The sequence below is a fragment of the Eucyclogobius newberryi genome, unplaced genomic scaffold (genome assembly GCF_026437365.1).
Source record: "Eucyclogobius newberryi isolate DKJ021-1_F unplaced genomic scaffold, fEucNew1.0.hap1 SCAF_2, whole genome shotgun sequence".
NCBI lineage: Eukaryota > Metazoa > Chordata > Actinopteri > Gobiiformes > Gobiidae > Eucyclogobius > Eucyclogobius newberryi.
The window spans coordinates 28224743-28240553 of NW_027315834.1; the positions used below are offsets into that span (position 1 = coordinate 28224743).

General features: G+C 40.2%; 1 protein-coding gene across 2 annotated transcripts in view; it reads left to right on the top strand.

Moving 5' to 3' along the window:
* grm8a (glutamate receptor, metabotropic 8a) overlaps positions 1-15811 on the top strand; it is a 455282-nt gene that overhangs the window by 372347 nt on the left and 67124 nt on the right. The window lies entirely within an intron of this gene.

The following is a 15811-nucleotide window of genomic DNA, read 5'->3' on the forward strand; positions in this document are numbered from 1 at the left end:
CCAGTCTCATGAGACAAGGCGGTTGTGAGTAGGCTACAAGGCAATAGGAGTTTCTGGGTCCAAAAACAAAAGATATATAAAAAGCACATTTAGGATATAGCAGAAACACTAGAATCTTGAAATCTGGCCTTGTTCCTTCCCCAATGACTGATTTGTTTACATCTTTGTCTACTACTTAAGTCTCTTCACACCCATCAACGAAGTTCTATGATAAAGATCCACCATTCAAAATATAAAACATTATTCATCCCGAAGGGGCAATTTAGTATAATCCATGTTTATACCTCAGGTTGTCCAAAAATGCCTTTCTTGTAGCTTATAGTTGGTAAACACTGATCCCAGGACCTGCACTGTTTTATGAATGAGTTTTCAAGTAATTTGAAACTTAATGTTCATAAATGAGAATTGATGTGAAAAAAATCTGCATGCAAGTCTAAAGCCGGATGTCCACGGTACGATTTTGCCCAACAAAATGAAATCGCAGGTTTTACGTCTCAGGGTGAGTCAGGGACAAATAATACACTTATAACCATCGTGCAACCAAAGACAAGCCATGATTTATATCAAACGGTTTGTCGAAGTGCATCGTTGCAAGTGTTGTCATAGAGTTTAATGCTGGATTAGACCTAGGCCAGACCCACAGGACACTAAATGTAAACCATATTTCCGTTCATAATGGTGACAATTGTACAAATTGTGAGTGGATGAGTGGCTAGTGCTTCCCCTCATGTCTGGGTGGTTTTGCTCCAGGCACTGTGATTTCCCCCATCAACCCTAAAAACACCCACAGGCAAATCCTCCAGCGATGTAATCCTGACTACGATCCTGGCTGGAGATGGTTCTCAGAGCACTGCCCCGCGGTCGCCTACTGCTTCTGGTAGGTCATCCAGAGACATCGGGGAAAGAATTGGTCGAAAGCAGAGTACAGCAAATTTTTCTGCTCACAATATTTGACTAGAATTGTTCATCCTGACATTTTAGGGTGATCCATTAAAAGTCTGGATTTGAACTTGACTCCTCAGTATGCTAACACTGTAAGCACTGTTCTCTCTAAGCTGTGCACGGGTGCAATTGTGCACTGCTCCAAAGGTCAAAATATGCACTCCGCACAAAATAAAAATCCAACCTGAATTAAAAATAAACTAAACAAACGTAATAAAAACGTATACAATGTGATTAAGTGAGTGACATGCATGGGTGGACTGGCATACTGGGATTTTCCCGGTGGGCTGATGGGTAAATGGGCCGGTGTGTGGCGAGGTGTTGAGCAGGCGAGCAGCGCCACCGGGTCCCGTCTGCCTCGCGGGTCAAATATGGCAGGATAAGGCGGATTTGCGTGGCTTTGAGCGAAAGCAACCCTGTCCCGGAGAGCAGAGTGACGCAGTGCGCGCAGTCTGATGTAAAAGTGCACTAAGTTTTCTAGTTGAGAATCCTTAACCTGATTTTTTTCATGAAAAATCTATATAAAACAATATTCAGCTCTGTGGCTGCCAGGTCTTTTACTTTTTTAGACACATATCACTGTAAATTCTTACTTTAAGATCTTTGAAGAGGTATGCTTCACAGATCAAAGACTCCAAATAATGAAGAGATGAATATTTGATTACACTTGCCCTTCCTCCATAAGATATTTCACTTTGTCTGAGTAGGAGAGAATAGGTGTTTGATGTACGATCATGGACGAGGAAACCAAAGACTTCAGCTGCATTTGCAAACAATTTACACAGCGCAACATATAGAAAACTTTATTACTACACTAGGACAATGACTTGGATTTGATTTGGTTTATTTGTCATTGACATTTTAAAAGACCTGTGGGGTTTGACCTCTGTTACTCTTCTCATCTTAAGGTTTTTATTTAGACTAAAACGTGTTAAGACAGTAAATCTTTTAAACTGGGGATTTCTTTCCTTTTATTCATGTCTTAATGTTGGGTGTCCAATTAGAACTACTTCCTATTGATTTCTTAGCGGTTAGTTTGACATTGAATAAAAGTAAAGTTAGTAAGAGCGCTCGGCTTTTGCTGTAGAGAAAACAATGAGAACAAAGAGATAAACCTCCCGCACCGTAGACCTGTCATTTGGTCATTACTCTTTCTAGATCCATAACAACTTGCCTTTGTGGCAGATGCGTAAAAGTAAAGAAAGGTTCCAAGTTGGGGGAAATTATTATCCTGGCCCAACACCAAAACATCCATTTGGCAGAAAATACAGTGCTACTAAAGTCAGAAGAAACACTTTATAGCAGTTTATCATCAAGGTTATAAACAGCATAATAAAGCTCAAACTGACTTTAGCAGGTGAGAGAGAACACAAGGTGAAATACATGTTTTTATTTTTATTTTTAATGATTGAACTCGTGGAAACTGACTAATATTGCGGTTGTTTTTTTCTGTTGACAGTCCTGTGGTTTATCTTCGACTGTTACTGGGTTTGTCCTTCTCAAATCAGTTTTCTTGGTTTTATAAAAGTTTGTCAAGGCCAGCTTGTCTCTCCACTGGCTTTAAAGATTGATATAACACAAAGCCAGGACTACAAACCTACTTCCGTGGTAGCATAGAGTAGAATGTAGAAAATACAAGTGTTTATATCATGTCAGGATAAGTTGAACGCATATTTTTTCTCTGAGACATACAGTGGATATAAAAATAAATCCACTACATCTGTTAAAATGCCAGTTTTTTGTAATGTAAAAAATAAATGTACTAACATCATTTATTTTCAGTCAGTAACAAAAGTATGTTGGTAAGCCAAAAGGTCATAGGTAATTACTCACGCCTACCCATTAGCTAATTGTTATTATTTATGCATTTTCATTCAGCATTGTTCTGCTCTCCGAGGACAAATGTAGTTTATGCAAGACCTTTCACTGTATTTTGAGAATCTGGAATGATTTATTTACACGTTCAAACTTTTATGCGAGCTAAAGATTTAAAGCAGCCTGACAAACATGTAAAATCTTGTATATTGGCATGGTTTAGTGTGGAAATGTAACAAAAGAACGAGTTGGAGCGCAATTGTAATCAATATTTCAACAAAAAAAGAAGCGGCGAGAGTCACTATTGGGTCGAGTGGGTGGGAGTTAGAAGGAGTTGGTTGAATAGGCGACTGACAAGCCATTTGTCGATGACAGTTCGGAGTGATTATGGTCATCAGCGAGCTTTGGCAGTGACGCACAAGTTAACTTTAGCAGCTGCCAGAATAAATGCATCACACAATCTTTTGTAGGCCCACATTTTGTAGTTTGGGTTCATTGCAGGACATTGACATCCGTGTTGTCATTTGATCACTGTTACAATCACTGTGCATAGACTTCACCAGCATTGACAAGACATGATTGAAATTTAATCTGTGACTGGTTTGAGTCAGGAGCAGGTGAAAGTCAAGTTATTTTGGTGTTCATGGTAAATATAAGGTGGAAAATACAGTTGACACGCGGATCAAAGTATTCAGCCCTGATTTTCCCATGTCAAAGCCAAAAATCTCAATTCTTCTTAAGTCAATGCAGAATATGGCATCAGTTATCAGTCGAATTGGACATTATTTTGTGCTTTTGGTGTACATTGTGCTGAAGCATCTCAAAATGATTGATTTAACAACTAACCAATGTTGATTTTAGCTTTCCAATGATGGGCACAGTACACCCAAGACTTCAATATTTCCCTTCTGTCACATGAATGCATTTAATCAATTTACAACACAAAAAGATACATCGATTTACATTAAGAGCTTTTTATTTTTAGTTCAAAGACCTTTGTCCCACTCAGACCAGTGCAGACCATTGTTGTTGTGTGCTTGAGTAAGACACAAGGCCTTTGTCTCTAGTGTCCATGTACACTGATGAATGAGAGTGTGAGTCCAAACATGGGATAGTGAACAACATGTATCTCATGTCCCTTTATGTACTGTCCCGACCAAACAACCAAATTACATCAAATCCTAAGGGCCCAATGTATAAGCAATTGCACACAAACAGATTGAATGACGAAAAAGCGCAGTCGTAAAACTAAAGTGAAACTTCCCAGCTTGCTAAAGATTGCTCTTAAAATGGTGAAAATGTTCACATTTTCAAAACTTTATAAACTTCATTTTAAATGGTGTTATTTTCTCAGTTTAACTACTTTATTTTCTTGTTTTCTTGTGAGTGAGTCACTTACACATGAGAGCCCGATCTGTTCAGTCTGCAAAGGGAAAAGTCACATGCTTTTCATCTTGCTTATGTCTAGTGACACACACGCACACACGCACACACGCACGCACGCACACACACACACACACACACACACACACACACACACACACACACACACACACACACTGTATAAGCTTATGAGCCTTTTCCAGGGGCGGTTCCAGGTCGCTCATTTGTACGACCTTAACGCCGGCGTAAAGAGGCTGTACTTGGCCGCAGGGAGTGGGATGTTACCAGTCCATATATGGAGATAGTGTTTGCTCCACTGACTGAAACGTGGCGTTCAAAAGCCCCTCCTGTGTGGGAGATGTTTGCAGTCATGGCCTCATATAAAGGCAAAGACAGAAGTGAGAAATAACATGATTTGATTTTCAGTTTTTTCAATTTGTTCCCAAAATTAATGAACGAATGAATAAATACATAACTACATATATGCATACATAAATACATACATTGTTTATTTATTTAATTCACCTTTATTTGCATTATCCCAATGGGGAGAGCTCGCCTTCACCCCCGGGCTGTCCAGACTAAACCAAGACTAAACCAGGCACAGTCGGCACACGCATCTCTGCTCATAAACTCGACTTGTGATCCATAAACGAGGGCAATCAGCAACAGAGCCACGGGAGCAGATGATCCTGAAGACTCCTTGTGCGTAACTGTGTGGTACTTGCCCCGCCGCGAGCTCAGTCTCAGTTAAACGAACTCTTCAGCCCCGGAATTGTCCTCATTGTTTGCAAATTTGTTATTATCTTCTTGGAGGGATGTTGAAGAGCTGTCTGATGCGTTTGATAGTACATGCAATGGTATTTTGAACCCCATCACGCCCTTTCGCACTACACTGCCAGAACATGTCTGCGACCCATGTTTGAATGAGACCGTGTGTGAACGCCAATGTAGACGCACTGAGAGATGCTCAGATGCTCTCTCTACAGATGCTCAGGAGTTCTTTAGCTGCCAATCAGATGGCTGTTAAAACTTCTAAATCTGCATCTATATCCAACCTCCTAATTAGGATCACTCTTAACAATACAATGTCTCGTTCCATTGCTTTGCTGATGGCAGTCGAAGATGCAGTCAAATACCTCATAGTTTGAGCCCCGGAGTCACTGCCTCAAAGACTGGATCACTCTGAGAAGAAATTATTGTGCTGTCAGTCTGTGCCAGGTGTACGCAGACAAGGGCGAGGATTTAGGGTGAATGTGATGGAGACGACGGGGATTTTGCTGGTTTCCCAAATAGAGGTTCCTCTCTATCATCTAAACTGAGCACAGTCCAGTCTGCACAGTCCAGTCTGGCCCAGACGTGCACTAACAATCCGGAGGTGTCCAGCAAAGAGCTGAGTGTGTGCTGTTGTGGGAGTGGGACAGTATTCATTATTCTATAACTATGATAATAGACACGAAGGTTATTTTATTGAGATGATGAGATTATGCTAATCTCATCCATTTGAAGACAGTAACATGACTCCAGTGCAAGTTTATTTGTTACTATTCTGGCCATTCACATGCCGGCAACTTTCTTCACTCCACCTCCATATTTTGGCATGATCACACCTCTTGTTTAGATTTCCACAAGATTGTTAAAGCAAGAAAATAAAGTTGTGAAAACATGAATCTTAACATACACTACATTGCCATGTTTTTGTGTCTGCATCCTATGGACAAGAACCAATGTAGTTTTTCTCTATCTGATGCAGTGAGGAAAATTGTAAAGAGTGGTAGGTGAGACTAAACATACTTTGCACAAGAGGCTTTACCAGCACAGAAGGCACATTAAGTTCCACAGAGCGCAGTGCATCTTCATCTTGAAGCCTCTAACCACTCGTTTAGGACAGTGAAGTGAAAATTCTAAGCAGGGAGAAAAAAAAGAAGATAATCCCTCTTTAAACAGAAATGGAGGTTTATGGTTCAACCTACTGGTTATGTATAATAGTGTTTTGAAGCCATGGGGCGTGAGAAGCCTTGGCCATTCTGATCCTAATCAGGTAATCAGTGAGGAGGGCGCAAAAGTCAGTTTACAATAGCATTTTGATAGCACATTAAAGGGCTGTTAGGCTACAAATAAGAGGAGTCTCAAGTGAAACTGTAAACACCCTTCATCAGGAGGTCCCGCCCGGTGGGCAGGGTATCTGAGCTCCCAGACTCGATCCACAGATTGAGAATGACTCTTGGATGAAAGGAATTCATGTTTGTATAAGTTAACACATTCTCAAACTTGTTGTGAAATGTGAAACAGAAACCAAAAGTACCAATGGTGGATTGGGGGGAGGCCATCACGATCCAGTCTGTAAATCGGGATGAGGGGCTGGCAACGCTGTTATTTTACTGCTTCACACAGGAAGACAGCATCAAAATCTGTTTCGGCTGAAAAATGTCTGAGGAAAACAGCTGTGTGCAGCCGAAACATGTTAATGTACGGCACTAGAATATATCTGACAATAAGAATCATTGACTAATTTTACAGCAAATGCCCTTCATTACAAAACCTTTCAAACTTTTCTCTGAGCATCAACTCCAAAGAAAAACTATCCAATAAAGAACACTGTTAGTTTTATTTTGAAATCCCTGCTCTTCCATTGCGATTAGGTCGTTTTTCAATATGTGCCATAAACAAGTGGATAATGGAGTCCTATTACCCACTAGTGAGGGAGTTCCTTGTCACTGTGAAACATATTTACATTCAGAGTAATGCCCACAAAGCCATCTGTGAGCACTGAGCCCATTCTGGTGGCGCGCTGCAGAGGACACACACAGGCATTCAGCTGATTTACTCGGCTAATTCATCCCAAAGTGGCTTCCCAGAGACCTCCCTAATGTTACTAGCATCATTACTCTCCTGTCCTCCTCTTTTACTCCTGCTTATTTCTGTGTCTTGGTCTTTAACTGCTATTTTCTTGTCCACTGTTGTGTCTCGGTGTTAACTTCTGACTTATGCTCCCGCGAGGCACTCCACAGTATACTGACATTAAGTTGTCAGTGACCACTTTTATGTACTGTAGAGATATTAAAACAGCAGAAGTGTCTGGATTTGACCTATCACTGCCCCCGAATGCCAGATCTTCAGCTCGAGCTCAGCTATTATAAACTTATAATAGTTTTGAGGAGAAAGAAATGCAAATATGTAAAGAAAAAGTTTCATTTAAGACCGTAAATTCTAGCAATTGCTCGAGAAATCATGGGTTTTAGCTTCGTGTTTTATACATTTTAAGGACTGTTTTCCAATTCACGGGATGCAATATTTTGTTTTGTTTTTTTTGTTGATCGCCATGGCAACGTTCTGAATGTCTCATCATTCTGAAACCTGTGGATAAATGCACTGATCTACTTTTTTTTTTTGTCTTAAACCAAAATAACCAACTCCAATATGCTTACCTGTAACTTTGTATAATACAAGATTCAAATACTCAAAAAACAATACAGTAGAACAGATTTGCCACGCCACACATCTTGAACAGTTTGGCTATTATATATTGTTATAGGTTTGACACGCAACCTGTACTTGTAAAACTGACACGCCAATATACAAAATATCCACGGCTATTTCTCCTTAAAGTCCCATTTGGTCTGAAGTTAATCAAATTCGTCCATCTCCAAATTAAGTCAGAATGTCATTTGTGTCCATTCGTCTGTTACTATGTCAGTCCAGTCCTTGATCACAAAGGCCATTTCTTTGTGATGGCCTTTATTCCTGTCATCTCTATGTTCATGCAGTTGTTGGTTTGTCTAGGCAGAAAAACTCTTTGACATCCAATCTGTGCTGTTTTGCTTTGTTCTAACTGAACATAGACATTTGACTGACATTTTGAAGTCTACTCATCGCACTTTAACCTTGGGGGAATTGGGATCCTTCCATACCAGTTTTTGGAGGTATTGAAGACAGACTTGACCTGTAATAATGATGCAAACCTTGGAGAAATTCCAGCACGGAACGCAAAGAAACCCTTGCAAAGTTAGAGGAAGAAAGTATCAAAAACTACATAGAAAGACGGCTGGTAAAGAAAAGCTTTTTAGACATAATGTGATTTAGAAAGAGTTATCGAGCAGAGGAGACAAAAAGTGCACAATCAGACACAATCAGAAAGAAGGGAGATTGGAAAAGGAAAAGGGAAGATGAACTTTTGGGCTTCCACAGAAAAGAGATCGGAATTGCTGCATCTAGTTATTTGGCAGAGGAGTGAGAAATGCGGGCCGTACGGAAGAGCCGGGGCTGAACGAACGACCTTAAGACCAATGCAGAAGATGAAGAAGACAGAGGCATGTGCTGGCTGGGTTACAGCAGACTTTACATGAGCATACTGACCTTGGACTGGAACAAGATACGCCAAGAAATAGGATTTTTCTAGTACAATATTGAATGGGAAATGAGAGAGAGAGAGAGAAAACTGTCAGAAAGCGTCAATCAACTTTGCAATTCCACTTGCAGTAGTACAACCCTGAGAAATGTTCGTATAACTTTTGACAAAATAATGTACTCTATTCATACAGTTGCTTTTACAGTTAGTATTTTTTAGCTTTTTTGGATAAGATTCTGAGCTGACATTATATTCAGTTTTGCAAACCCTCCGAAAAGTCAAATTAGCTTGAGCATTTAAAGAGGAAACACGACGAATGCCCAAACTAGTGGCCCTCATTGTAAGATAAAGTATTTTCAGTACTACAAGTCGCACCGGAGTATAAGTCGCCAAAAAATGCCTAATAGAGAAGAAAAAAAACATATATAAGTCGCATTTTTGGGGGAAATTTATTAGATAAAATCCAAGACAAGTCATTTCATCTTGAAATGCAATTTAAAATAATAATAGATTAGAGAACATGATGAATAGGTGTACGTATGCTAACGCTAACACCTTCAGCTACATGAGGCACAGACAGAACTGTGGTAAGTGTCTGGTATGTTAACGTAACATATTAACAGTTATTCAGATAACTATAGCATAAAGAACATGCTAACACGTTTACCAAAGCATCAGTTTTACCCCAAATCACTAAATCCTCCGTAACCTCCGGAGGTAGAGGAAGTGCTGATTCTTGTTCTGTGTTGCTTAGACCCTAGACAACCACAAGAGGCACCCTCTTGTGGTGCCTCTTGTGGTTGTCATGTGAAAATAACGAATGATATAAGTCGCTCTGGAGTATAAGATAAGATAAGATATTCCTTTATTGTCCCACATGGGGAAATTTCATTGGTGCAACGCAGGAAGATACAGAGGTAGATACAGAAGAACAGATCACTTATAGGAAGTCTGAAAAACACTTTCAGTAGAAGATCTCCTATAAATAAATAAAAACTCCCATAGACAAATAAATAAATAAATACCATTGCATGTGATCACAACAGTAATTGCACATGAATATGTGTCACGACAGCACATAGATTGCACATGAATTTCACAGTAATTGCACATGAATTGCACATGAATTTCACAGTAATTGCACATGAATTGCACATGAATTTCACAGTAATTGCACATGAATTGCACATGAATTCCAACAGTAATTGCACATATGACAGAATTGCACATCAGTATTAGGTTAGGTCAGTATTGCGACGGGATAACGTGACGATCTCCGGGTAAGACGACTGTTCTCCGCAGTTTCATGAGTTCCTCCTTTGTATAAACGCGGTACGGCGCCGGCCGGGGGGCGGGGCCGGAGCCGGGGGGCGGGGCCGGGGACTCAGAGCCAAGACACATCGCAACGACACGACGAAAACACTCAATCCAGCCGAATAAAGTCAAAACAAGTTAATTTAAAGCGATTCCAGTGCGTGTCCCGATCGTTCGTGAAGTTCCTCTTTCATATAAACGTGTATATAAACGTGTACCGACGACACGCCGTACTTTAGCGCGGCCGGAGGGCGCGGGGAGGGGCTGGTGGGCTCGCTCGGAGCTAGCTCACGTCACAACAACACAACGAACGCAACGAAAAACGCTCAAATCCAGCCGAAAAAAGTCCAAAACAGTTGAATTAAAAAACTATTCCAGCGCGTGTCCCTATCGTACAGTAAAATAGAAAAAAATATACTAACTATATTTACAAAATATAGGAGATAAAGCACAATAAGTGTGAGAAAGAAGAGAGAGCGTTTACACCGGGCTGCCAGCTGTACCAGCGCCTTACGATAAGTCGCACGTTTTTCATAGTTTTGGCCGAGGTGCGACTTATACTCCAGAGCGACTTATGTGTAGTTATCATATCGTCCGGAAAATACTGTATTAAGATTTAGTTATTGTAAATGCAGAGTAGAAACATGTACACACTTGACAATACAGTTTAAAACACACCACATGTACATTTACCATATTTATAGCCTATTGAAAGCTGACTGCTTTTGTTTCCCATCGAACGCATGTCTTGAGTAGCACTTACGTAGCGCTCCTCTGTCTAAACCCTACTATCATGGAGCGAGTGATCCTGTTACACGCACTCCTCAGTTCTAACACTTAATCTTCTACTTACTACCTGCAGCTCATGTACTAACAGCAGATAGTAAGTAGCAGATTGTTGGCAACGTGTCCAATCCGGCGCTGGCAGTGTCACCTTGTCTGCCTTTTAAACATATACGCTAAACACACGCCGGTTGCACTGTAGCTCATTTCATGCTGCAAGTGTGAACATTTTCATACATATTGGGCCTTCTCATTATTTTCTCGCTGTTGTGTATTACCTTTGCCTCCACAAAAGGCTATTTCCCAAAATGGAATTATATTTTGAATATCATTTTAGATAAGGGAAATAGAATGGAGCAATCAGACTGAAGCGCAGACGGGCAGAATTGCATTTGCACAACAACGAGGTATATATGTTGAGGGTTTCTGTTTCCAAAGTTATGCAATCACGACAATCACGCCATCTGGGGAAGTGACTTACCCACCGACACAATGGCAGTTTGTGATGTCAGTAATGGGACTCAAACTGCCCACTATGCGGTCAGTGGCCAAATATATTACAAATAATCACATTTTTTTCCCAACACAGTCCCCCCATGTGCATATTATGGAAGGTTTCTCAAATGGGTTATAGTCAGCATTAGGTTTTGACCACGCGCTTTGACATGATTTTAGAAAGACCTTTTGTTCTGGAATTCTAGCCTGTCTCCACTATTTGGGTATGATTTATGGACTGTTTAAACCAATCAGAGAAATGTATGTAGCCTGTGATTGGCTATCAAACGTGGCTTACGAGAAAAAAAGGAAAGTGAGAACTTTGAGAAACGGAGGTGACATCTGCTGAATCAACACACAGATGCACTAGACCCTTCTTTATCTGAGGTAAAATGTTTTATATTTTGTTTTGTATGTCAGAATTCAGTAATTACGCATATCTGACTGCTTGATTTTTTCGTGCTTCATGGAGTTCTCCCCTACTTGTGTCGTATCTCGTGTACCAAAACAGTGCCCCTGCAGGTCCAGATACCATAGTCTTTGACTATATATATATAATGAAACCATGGCATAAATTGCTTAGACAATTCAGATTTTATGGAACGAGTAAGGGAGACAGTGTCATCAGAACAGGCCTATAATTGTGTCACTTAATCACCCAATGAATCATCTTTCCCTCTGAGGACAAGTGAAGTGAACAGGATGAGTCAGAAAGTCAGGAAGGAGGAGTCAGGCTCTCGACTCAGGGCAATTTTTGTTTTTGAGAAGGGCAATTGACTCTGAGGGGAGCCATATGAATTCTGGGAACATAAAGTGAGATCAGGTCCTGCAGGGTCTTGGTGCTGCTCACAGAAGGAGGACAGAGTTCTTTCTTAATGATTTTGGAGATGGACTACAGAGATTAAAGACTCAGCTTCTTGCTCTTTTTCAATGTCTTTTTGTGCAGTGTCTCTGTTCCATTAAAGCACATCATACCATTATTGATACAAGGCAGTGTCGAAATACAATGCACAGATGAATAAGAAGCACATACAGCACATAACATAAGGTTATGTGACATTGTTGTGGTATGACATTGTCCTGGATCATTCTCTGAGGGGGCAGATGTATGAAGCCTGTTGGAGAATGAACTCGGAGCTGCCTCTTTATTGTCCAGAGTGGGTGCAGTTTGAGACAAGCATCTTCTGATTACAGCCTATTATATTATAGCCTGTAAATGATACCTGTAGATAACACTCCCACTCCAACAGCCCCTGTATCCTCAGGTGGTAGTAGGTGGTATCAGTGTACCTAAAAAAATATTTGACTTATATAGGTTGTTTTATCATTGATCAGTGTCTTACGTTGCACCAAATCACCAAAGCAAGTTCCTATGTTTGTGATATTTTGTTTGACAATGGCAATAAACCTTTTCTGATTAGGATTTCTGATCGTTGGTGATTTAGGTCTTTATATTATATATCTATAGTAATATAGAATTACATTAAAGAAAGTGTTTTTATAAACTGTGCACTGAACATAGGCCAATCGTATGCTCCCTGTCTGATTGCAAAGGGAACAACAGGCCTACAGCTTCTGCACAAATATAGACTTTTTTTCACTGCCAGGTCAGCATGGTGCCCCTCGGAGCACTTGACGTTATGTGTATTATGCGTCCAAATAGGGCACAGGCTTTCTCTCGAAGCGAAAATCTAAATGTTGCGCTGGCGTTTTGACCCAAGCCCTGATTACCGCTCTTTGACTGTGAGCCAGTGTTATTACCGTTTGCACTTATCTGCTCTGATACACTCGTCCCATTCCTCACGCTCATTTTCCTGCCAGCTTTATTCATGTAGATCCTTGTTTCTCCACTGCTTATGTCCCCCACCCCATTTCGCTCCCTCTAAATTGTATTTGTAACGCTGATCTGGACTGTTTAGCCGCCTTTGATCAACATAATGGTGGCCCCTCTCCCTGTATTTTCATTACCACTCCCTTCTCTCCATCGCATTTTCTATTGTGAAAGCAAATCATGGCACGAATGGAACCTCCTTAAATGAGTTTTGTGTAATTACTGGAGATTGCAGCACAAAGCTTTGGCGCAGTGTATAAATATCATCAAGGTTTTGTTCTCCTCTTCCTTCTGCCATCGCTAGTACTTTAAAGTGTTTTAGATCAGCTCTTTTCTCTCCAAAGAAACTCCCATTGTTTTTGCCTGTTAGTCTTATTATATAATTTGGGTTTCACAAATTATAAATTATATGATTGGCCTAACAGCGTAAATAGAAGTTCCTGGGATTGAAATCTGCCTTCAAGCCTCCAGAAACGTATGCATATTTTAACAAGGTACTGTCTGATTCTAATTGTGACTTGTCGATAATAAATACTAATCGTGGTCGTGGTTTATATATGTTCTATAAAGACTCATACAGAAACATTTTTGATAACAAAGGCGTTATTAAGTCAAAAAATCCTAAAAATAATTTCAGATTTTCAGAAATAATACACTATTTGTAAATATTCTCTATCTAAAAGCATTCATTTGCCATATTTAAATCTTTATTTGGTTAATAATGTATTTTAACAGTATCAGTGTGCAATAGAAATACCTGTTTGACTCATCGACTAAGCAAAAAAATAATCACTGACTAGTCGACTACTGCTTAGTTGCAGCCCTAAAATACACAATTGGCAAACTATTCCCAACAAATCATCTTCAAATATGACACATTTAACAAATACAGGATCATATCGTGGCCTTTTCTGGCCTTGTGAATCCATGGATCTGGTTTTTGGATATTTGGACCTTGACAACGATTAAAACTGACCAGCTATTCCAAGAAAAACATAATGTAATCGTAACAAATTCTGTGCATAATTGGTTGTTTGCTCATCTTGAAATGATTATACATTCATCCAACATTTATCATATGTTAATTATTCATAAGGAAGCTTTTTTTATGAGTGGTGCATTAGTTAAAGACGATGCACACGTGGGTGTTACTACCTCAGCGTTGTGCATTTGTTTGCAAAATGTCATTACCATCTTTACAAAACCTTAGGGCCCAAAAATCATTAGTAAAAATAAATACATTTAGAAACAATTTGTCCGTTTCAAGCGCATACGATCCTCTACAACAGTCTGCTGCGTCTCTGCTTGAGCTCTTTCTCCACGCTGAGTAAACGACAGCTCATCCATGTGAATCGTCCCGCGTGCCAGTCTCGTCTCGTGTTCCTCTCGCTGTCCATTTGACTGTCTTTGTTTCTTATTAGCGCCGTCGATGCACTGCACGCGCTCCCAACCCGTCTACAACAACTCAAGACGCGCTCAGCCATATTTTATTCATGCGGGGTGCAGTGTTCTCCTCACCACCTCCCTGCGTTACAAACATTTAGTCTTTGGCATAGACTTGGACGGCGCGCGCTCGTTGTTTTATTCAACCAGGCAAGGCTCGCGGCTTCTCATTTTTAATCCTGTCCAAATGTATTGTTACTGCGGCTGTCAACATATTTCCTACAAGCCCCATGTTAACTGTTTTCCTGATCTATTGAACTCTACTGTATTATTTCCACCATCAGTTTTATACATGGGCCGTATTCAGCTAAATTGACTTCCTGAGCTAACTTTGACGTGATAATGTTGCACTGCGTTGCAAAAATGTTGCTTGTATTTGCTTTGGTATGAGCACGGTGTCATGGTGATGTATTGTATACTGTTGATTTAGAGCATTTTCTTCTAATGGTCCTGATCCGTCACTCTAGTCCCTTCTTTAATACTCGCCAATGGAATTGCTCGATCAGTTAGAGTCAACTTTTTGACTGTATCATTCTGGCATTGACTGTAACATTTAAGTCTCTTTTGGAAATGGCATACTTGTAACATCAAAGACTAACAGAATAATGTCATATATTGAACTGAACATGCATACAACTTCAGGTTAATTACCAGACTGGTCTAGTCCACTACAGGGTGAATGAAACAGCCTCCAGCAGGACAAGATAGATCTCTTGCAAGAGTTCAGCTGCTGAGCAGGGCGTAACATTTAAAGTTTTAGTTTCCTCTTATTCAATTAACTTGTTTTACCCTTTTACTCTTTAGATAAGTTAAATATAACATAATTTGAGATTTTTTTTGGTGAAGGGAAACTCATGACGAATGAGTTGAAGTTGTGAAAATATATCCTCAACATAAAACCACTGTGGCCTGTGATAGGATCTGTGTCCAGGTCTCCCATGTATGGTAATGAGGGATCCACCCTTCTGAAGAAATGGTTGATCTGGTGGTGCAGTGCAAGCCCCTCGACCAGCAGATTTGCTTTGTTTGTTGTTATACATCAGCACAGAAGAACCTCCTCACATCCACACGTTTATGAAGAGTCTTCTAGACTATCTACCACTATCTACCACCTCAGCTGGTGGAGTAGCGGCTCTACTCCAAGCTCCTCCCATGTGACTGATCTGCTCACCCTTCCGCTAAGAGAGCGCCCAGCCACCCTGCAGAGAAAACATATTTCGACCGCTTCCGCGATCTTGTCCTTTCGGACAAGCTCATGATCACAGGTTTTGTATCATGCCACCTGCTGTATAACATTCTCTTACTTTCAGTTAATCAATAATAGTAAATTGTTCAATAAAAGCTAACAGGCAGATGATCACTTGAGTAAAAATGAGCCACACATAACCACACAGTCATACAATTTATAATAAGCTTCACAAAAATATATGCAAGGAGTAGATGTAAACGTTGTTGAA